Genomic DNA, 5610 nt, shown 5'->3' with positions numbered 1-5610 from the left:
TTGTGATGATTATGAATATTATTATTATTATTATTGTGATGATGATGATTATTATTATTATGACTATTATAATGATTGATTATAATTATTTATTATGTTGCTTGATATTTATTTTTATTGCTTGATCACACCTTTTTATGCATGTTTAAAGGGAATTGGTACTTGTAATTAGACCTGGAAATCCTGACCCAGACCCGATGACCCGACCCGAATGACCCGAAATTGACCCGAAACCAGTGACCTGAAATTGATCCAAAACCCGAATTAACCCGACCCGAAGTGGAACTGACTCGACCTTGACCCGAAACCCGAAATGACCCAACCCGAAACGACCCGACCCGAGATGACCCGACCAAAAGTTGACCCGAGACCCGAAACGACCCGACCCGAAGTTGACCCGAGACCCAAAGTTGACCCGACCCGAAAATGACCCGACCTTTAACTTCTTTTAGTAAATAATTATATAAGTTATTACCTCCGTTAACTTTTATTTGCAATTTTGGAACTTTTTATATCTCACAAATAATACCCCAAAGTTACAAATAAAAGTTAACGGAGGTAGTATAAAAAGTTTATATTAGGAAATTATACATTAAAATAGACCCAACAACATCTTACATGACTACATTGACTTTCATATAATAGCTAAAAAAGATGGTCAAAGTGAGATGTGTGAATAGTGCAAAATGTCAAATCGTTAAGGTTGTGTTTGGATACTAGTAATTCATTTCAAATGCTTGAATTGAAATTCAGAATTTGAAATTTTAGAATTCAATTCCAAAAGATGTGTTTGGAAAACATCATTATTTCAAATCTAGAATTTCAAATTCCAAGTCATGTGTTGGGGTGAGTTGAATTTGTAAAGATGGAATTGAAACTTTTATGAGTAATATCAACACACTCCATGTTATTCATCAACAGTGGTCAGTGACTAATAAAATTGGAGGATACCACCCGTCAAAAAAAAAAAAATGGAGGATACCAAAAAAAAAAAATTACAAAAAATAGCCAAATTAGAAGACTTTATCGGCAGTGGCCATCATCATCTTCATCACTAGCGTCAGATCATACAAGAGCAAATTATGAAGTAGATGCTACAACTCAAATTCAGGTAAAATTGTTGCATAAATTTCAGATTTTTTTTTCAAAAATCGTATTATTTGATGTTTTAACATCAAATTATAAACCCTAATTTTTGCCCCCTTTTTAACGAGTGAATGAATAAAAAATGACTTCAGATAAATTGTCAAAAATAGATTAATCCAAAGAAACTAAAGCTTTATTACTTTTAATTTTGGAAATAAATTTGATACTTGATATGAGCTTCAAATTGACGACACTCCGGCGTTTGCGGTGGTGCAGTGGTTGCCGTCGGAGATATATTGTGATATTGTGGCAGTGAGCAGGAATAGCTAGCAGAGGAGAGAGACTGAAGAGGATAAAGGAGGTAAGGAGTAAAAGGGTGATGTATGTTTGAAGAGAGAGAATTTAGAATGACGTATATTGGGTTAGAATTTGAAATTCATAAAACATAACTGATTTATGTAATCTTGGAATTGGGCCAAATATAATTCCAAAATTTTGAAGTATCCAAACAAGATAATTGTCCCAATTCTTGAATTTGAAATGAAATCATGCCATCCAAACAGGCCATAAGAGTAATTTGGGACGAAGGGAGTACAAGAACAATTCAAAGAAATTATTACAACAATGACAATGATAATAAGAGTACGTATTAAAACTAAGATCAATAAGAGAGTGAGGTATAACTCAATTAGTTCTTCTTAGTTTCAGGAGATCCTGAAAGTGATTCTTAGCCTAAAGTTCTAAACACACAAATAAAAAAAAAATTAATAAAAGTCAAACAATTACTATAATCCATGAAAAAAATAGCCTTAATAAATATAGTGAGTTTTTCGTCAAAAAATAAATAAATATATATACAGAGTTGAACTTAACCCATTGAATCACCCGAATATGACTCGACCCGAAGTTGACCCGGAAATTGGACCCGAAAATTGACCTGACCCGACCCGAAAATTGACCCGACCCAAACTTGACCCAACCCGAACTCGAGCAGAACTGTTGACCCGATACCCGACCCGATTATCAGTCGCCCGAAATCAACTCGAAACCTGAAATGACCCGACTCGACCCGAACTTGACCCGATAATCTTTTGACCCGACCCGAAATGACCCGACCCATACCCGACCCGAATGACCCATTTTCCAGGTCTACTTGTAATCACGCTTACTAAGATAATTAATAATCTTGTTAGGGTTAATTTGATTATAATTTCAAGTGATCGCCAATACTAGGTTTATTTGTGCATTAAATTCAACCAACATAGATAAAAAGGTTTAGGGTAAACCTATTGATTGCATGTTAATTGAAAAGCGCACATGAATACGATCAGAATAAAGTAGAGGCCTATTATTAGGGCAGGTTCAATCTCTTTTAGGTTGGATTTGTACCTTCATCCCCGAACCCTATTTGGTTCAAGACCCTATGGAGTTGACGATCTCTTGGATCGTTAAGGGGTGTAACCTTCACCTCGTGAACGGTTTACAAGTTCCTAAAACTTGTTGGCGACTCTTTTGCTCTATCTTCTTCCCTTTTGGATGCCACCGTACTTTAGTGTACGATCACAGTGGGGTTCAAACTAGGAGATTAACGCTTGAAATTATTCTCTACAATGGCTCTCTGATAACCAAGCGCATCCGGCCCAGAGAGACTCTGGAGCGGGGTGCCTCCCAGGCGGGTGCAAATCGACCCCCTGGGCAGCCGGAAGGGGAAACCCATACGGCAGCTGGATCAACACCTATCACCCGAGACGAACTCATGAGATTCATGACAAGTTTCAAGGGTAAAATTAAAGAATTGATAACTAAGAGCCGGGCTGGCCCAAGTAGGGTTCAGACGGTCAAGAAGACTCCTCTGGAAAAGGGGAAGTCAGTCAGAGATCGGCAGCCCACTCCTCATCCAAAGGAGAAGGCAAACGGGACCATTGATTGGTCCAAAATTCTTCTTCCTAAGAGGAATACCAACAATACCCGCCGGACTCAGCAGCCGGAGGGAAGTAAAAAATCAACTCTTGATGCCCGGGAGATCATCAACCGGAAGAGAAATTAACATTTGTCTAAGTTGGATTCTACGTCGAATTTTCCAGACAGCTTCAACAATACTTCTGTAGGGAATGCACTTTCCTTGCATGAGAGTCAAACAGGCGGTAATACCGTCCACTCTGGCTCTCAGATGATCGGGACTGCGCCATATGTACCGTCTCAGGTCTACGGTTAGTACCCACCTTACTATATGCAACCGACTTTCTTTGGAGGTCAGGCGGCATATCACAACGTCCAACCTCTAGACTGGCAGCTCCGGCATCTCAAGCTTGGTGAACAACCCTCTGCGTTCGCCAAGAATATAACCGAGGCGGCTCAGCCGTCTAAGGTTAAGAATGTGTTGGTGGGCACCTATGATGGTACCACCGACCCAGAAGACCACCTGATGGCATACACCAACCTCATGTGTTTACAGGGTTGGGATGATGCCACCTGGTGTCGATGTTTCCCGGCTACATTGAAGGGCATTGCCCAACAATGGTTTGGCAACTTGGCAGTCGGTTCTATTGACTGCTTCAAGAAGCTAGCCTTCTTGTTTGCCACCAACTTCTCCATAAACATCCCTGCTAAGAAAACAAGCCTTGATTTGAGCACCGTTAAGCAGGGTGAGAGAGAAGGGCTACGCTCATATGTCAGGCGGTTCAACCTGGTCAGAATCCAGATCCAGGGACTGTCTGACGAGGTAGCATTTACAGGGTCTGAGAGACGGGTCAAATTTCAAATTTGACCTCGTCAGAAATGGGGCAGGCGGCCTGAGGGAGGGGGAGAGCTATATTCAAGCTACCGACCTCTGAACGCCTAGTGGTCAGTCAGACTCCAAGAAGTCTGACAAACAAAAGGAAATCCGGTCTGCTCAGCCGACCAACAAGAAAGAAGAGAGCAAAAAGAGAAAAGAAGTCTGGGCGGTTAGTGATTCTGACCATCCGTCCTAGAAGAAAAAGAGAGAGTTTAAGTCGTATGTCCCCAAATACGAGTTTAATAAAGACTGCAACTCCATCCTCATGGAGGTAAAGGACCGGCTGTCCATTGACAAGCCGAATCCAATGAAGAGTTTCGTTCAGTCACGGAAAAAAAATAAATTCTGTCAGTTCCATGAGGAGGTTGGCCATGACACCAACGACTGCTTCAGTCTTCAGCGGGTGTTGGATTGTCTGGCTGACAAAGGGCTGTTGAAGTCCTACATTTCTAAGTCCCCAGCCGGGGCAAAAAAGAAGAACAAGGGTCAGTCCTCCAAGACTACCCACCAGCCTGCTAGTAGCTCGGATACCGACAAGGATCTGGTCTACACAATAGCAGGCGGGTTCTCATGTGGTGGCCCTACCATCCGGGGCACCAAGAGCCATCTTCAAAAGATGGACAAAGATGATGATGAACAGGCGTCTGCAAGCTCCTCCTTCCTAAATGTTCTGATCACTGAGAAGGACAGGGGTAGTGTCCGCCGTCCGGATGATGACCCGGTCGTCATTGAATGTAAGGTTGTCAACCAGCTGGTTGGACGGATCCTTATTGACACCGACAGCTCATCAAACATCATCAGCCTCTGGTGCCTGCAAAAGCTGAAATACAATGACAACATCATGCATCCGGTTACCCACCCCTTTGTTGGTTTTGGGGGTGGAATGGTTTACCCAGTCGGAAAGGTTGATTTACCAATCCGGCGGGGTGAGAAAGGGAAAGGGCGATACCTGGTCGTCAAGTTCTTGGTTGTTGAGGAGCTGATCGCCTACAACATTATTTTGGGCCGGCCAACCCTCAACGAAGCCAAGGCGGTAATCATCCCTTCCCTCATGCTCATCAAGTATGAGAGGGATGACGGCTCTATTGGTTCCTTGAATGGGGATCAAAAGACGGCCCGAGAGTGCTACCTCTCAGTCGTCAAAGATAATGTGGCCCCAGAAGGCCAGGAACCAATAGACCTTGACAATGTTAAGGATGCCGACCCAGTACCCGCCCCACCAGCAGTCGGGAAGAGAAGAAAGACACCTTTGCTGATGAAGGTGAAGAAAGAGAAAAAATAGCAATCACTGACCAGTGAACGGTCAGACGAGCTCCGTCCCCAACCGGCTGGTGAAAACATTGATCTCGCACTGGATGACAGCCGTCCAGAGCGTACTGTAAATGTTGGGACGGTTGCTTATGTTACTCTGGGTACAAGCTTGCACCTTCTGCTGAAAGAATTCAAAGACATTTTTGTCTTTGAAGTGGAAGAGATGCCAGGCGTCAGCCCGGATCTCGCTGTCCACAAACTCGCCGTGGACCCAAAAAGAAGTCCATCCGACAAAAGAAAAGAAACCAGGGCGAGAAAAGAAGTCAGGCGGCAGCTGCCGAAGTCAAAAGGCTGCTAGACGTCGAATTCATTCGGCCTTGTAATTTCACCGACTGGGTGGCCAATGTGGTCCTTGTTAAGAAACCGAATGGGACCTGGTGCATGTGTGTTGATTACACAGACCTCAACAAGGCGTGTCCAAAGGACAGTTACCCGCT

The 5610-nt window shown here is 43.1% G+C and overlaps 1 long non-coding RNA gene across 1 annotated transcript; it reads left to right on the top strand.

Moving 5' to 3' along the window:
- Nucleotides 1-928: 928 nt before the first annotated feature.
- LOC110695716 lies at nucleotides 929-1835 on the top strand. The gene is made up of 2 exons (XR_002506183.1): nucleotides 929-1111; nucleotides 1363-1835. It is a non-coding gene; the product is annotated as an uncharacterized LOC110695716 (long non-coding RNA).
- The last annotated feature ends 3775 nt before the right edge of the window (nucleotides 1836-5610 follow it).

This window comes from Chenopodium quinoa, unplaced genomic scaffold (assembly GCF_001683475.1).
Source record: "Chenopodium quinoa cultivar QQ74 unplaced genomic scaffold, ASM168347v1, whole genome shotgun sequence".
NCBI classification, from domain to species: Eukaryota; Viridiplantae; Streptophyta; class Magnoliopsida; order Caryophyllales; family Amaranthaceae; genus Chenopodium; species Chenopodium quinoa.
Note: the sequence above shows the minus strand (reverse complement) of the source record. Positions and strands in the feature narration are given on the sequence as shown.